Raw genomic sequence first — 3,151 nt, forward strand, 5'->3', positions numbered from 1 at the left:
TTTTTTTTTTTTTTTTTTTTTTTTTTTTTTTTTTGGTTTTTCGAGATAACTGTATAGCCCTGGCTGTCCTGGAACTCACTTTGTAGACCAGGCTTGGCCTTCAACTCAGAAATCCGCCTGCCTCTGCCTCCTGAGTGCTGGGATTAAAGGCGTTGCGCCACCACGCCCCACAGCACCAACTCTTAAAAAAAAAAAAAAAAAAAAAAAAAAGATGGTCTGAACTTTGCAGGCTCTGGCAAGCCAGCAGAGGGCAGCAGCAGTAACCAACAGTAACCAAGTCCTTTAGGGGTGGATGCTTCTTTGGATAATCCTAGTTGATGTTAGTCTACTGTATAGTATCTAATAGGTGTTTCCTATCTTCTATCATAACTCAGTGTTTAGTAAACAATGATATCAAGACATAGGCAGCTCCAACATGTGAAAATGAAAATAAAAATGGCATGAGAGAGGAGAGGACCTGCCCGAAGAAGGATTCAGTGGATTCTGCATGCAATTGTTCCTTTCTTTAAGAGGTCTTCTTGTGTTACAGGGATCACTAGTGAAGACTGAAAACACACAAGACATGTTAATGACATTTTATATCATGAATCACTTGGTTTTCAGAGTAGAAAATAACAAGCAGAAATTCGAACTAGAAATAAATTGTAATAGAGAGTCACTGTTCCCCATTTGTACCCACCAAATTTTCTAACTCATAAAACTGGATAGAAATAATTGCTGAATACACTAAGAAATGAATGAGGAAAAAAATGGAGTCAGAATACAGTAGTAGAGGGACTCTTTCAGCCCCATTAACTTTTTACTCTTCACAAATATAATTTTTCACAGCTAATAGTCATTATCTATTAAATGTGAAAATTTCTAAACCATACATAGTATAAAAAAAGATTTGATGTGATTAAAAAGTTGAAAAACAGAAAGAATGTCAGAACTAGAGGATGGGAAAGAGAATTATGAAATTCGATCTTCTGGACATGATGTTGGCTGCACATATGACCTCATATCAGCTGTGATTACCTGCAAGAGACCTGCCCAAGATCAAGCTAATTGAAATCCCAGTATAGACAGGGAAGGGGTACATGAGGCCTCACCCTACCTGAGGAGTTATTAGCAATGATGGCTACTTAGGGAGAGAGTGAATTTTCCTTGGAGAGTGGCCACTGGCTCCATATCCACATGCATCTAGGGGTAGCACTAATTAGGCTCAATGGGATGGGACACACACACACATGCACACACATACACACAAAGGACAGGAAGTGGGGAAGAGACATTTTGAGGTATGTTTAGAGAAAGTGGGTGATGGATATGATCAAAAAATATTACATACATATGTGGAATTATCAAAGAATATGTCACATATAATATGTAACTATGTAATATAATATATAAATAAAAGAATCAGAATGAAAATTGAAGCCGAGCGTGGTGGTGCACACCTTTAATCCCAGCACTCGGGGGCAGAGGCAGGCGGATTTCTGAGTTTGAGGCCAGCCTGGTCTACAGAGTGAGTTCCAGGACAGCCAGGGCTACACATAGAAACCGTGTCTCAGGAAAAAAGAAAAGAAAGAAAGAAAGAAAGAAAGAAAGAAAGAAAGAAAGAAAGAAAGAAAGAAAGAAAGAAAGAAAGAAAGAAGAAAAAAAAAAAAGAAAATTGAGGTGAGGTGGGGCTTTGGTGGAGAGGGGAGGGAGTAGTGCCCAAGCCTGCTCAGTCAGTCAACAGGTTCTCCAGTGTAGGAGTGAGGATTAAAAAGAAAAAAAGACAATTAGACAACATTGTAGCATGACCCCAGTCAATTCTGAGACTGAAGGCAGGTTTAATTTTTACCAATCTGCTTTTATACCATTTTAATTATATGCAAGTATTAAAGGCGAGCCATACAATGAGTAATCAAGCAAGACAATAGTCAAGGAGCAAGCAAGACAATAAACACAAAGTCCCATGATCACTCATGTTCACTGTTTCTAAGGATGATCCAGATATCTGAGCCTACTTCTTTGTTCTACCCTAAAATCAGATTCTTATTTCCTTGGCCTTGGCCAATTTCAGGTCCCCTGCCTGAGCTTACTTCTTTGTCATGCCCTAATGTCAGATTCCTGCCTGAGCTTACTTCTTTGTCATGCCCTAATGTCAGATTCCTGCCAAGTGACCCATATCCTACACTTGATCTTAGCCAAAAGGCCGAGAAGCGATGACCCATATCCTTGTACTAGGCCAATATCAAATTCTTGCCAAGCAGCACCCTAAAAGGCTCTCCACAGAGTAGAAACTGCAGTTGGGATGTAATATATAAGAGAAAATTTGAAAAAGTTTAAAAAGGAAAAAGAAAAAGAAAGCTATAATGACAGTGCCTTTTCCCACTGTTTTAGTTATTTTTCTGTTTCCATGGCAAAACACCATGGCTAAGGCAAATCAATGAAGAGTTTATCCAAGGCTTATAATTCTGGAGGGTTAGTCCATGAGCATCATGGTGGGGAGCATGGAAGCAGGCACACAAGGCATGGTGCTGGAGCAGTAGCTGAGCGCTTACATCCTGACTGACAAGTAAAAGGCATAAAGAGAACTAACCCGGAATGACTTGGGAGTTGGGAAGCTTTTAAACCTGCTCAAGCGACACACTTTTCCCAAAACACCAACCTCCTAATCATTTCCCAACTCTTCTACCCAACTGAGGAGGAAGCATTCACACATATGAGCCTTGGGGGGCTATTCTCATTCAAGTCATCAGACCCATCCATTTCTTCCCTACATTTGTATGGATCTATTCAATTATGTTTGCTGTTTGGGAAGAGAGGAGACCCTGAGATGATCTCCTCTGATCGTGGAAATCGAGCATTGTCGACCTTGTTGATACTTGGAAGGAAGAAAAGGGTGATACATTAAGGTGCCCTCTCCATTATTTTAGAAGGAATGTACATTTCTGTGACTTCTAGGTGATATTAGAAGACATGTTTTGACAGGGAGGATCTCTGCTGTGGCTTTTGGAAGGCTTTTCAGAATGAGGAGATTTGGCCTTGGTCAGTTGATTTCCCAGAGGTTCATTTAAACTCAGGAGGGAGGGAGGGAGGGAGGGAGGGAGGAAAGAAGGAAGGAAGGAAGGAAGGAAGGAAGGAAGGAAGGAAGGAAGGAAGGAAGGAAGAAAGAGAGAAA

This window comes from Mus caroli, chromosome 19, assembly GCF_900094665.2.
Source record: "Mus caroli chromosome 19, CAROLI_EIJ_v1.1, whole genome shotgun sequence".
NCBI lineage: Eukaryota > Metazoa > Chordata > Mammalia > Rodentia > Muridae > Mus > Mus caroli.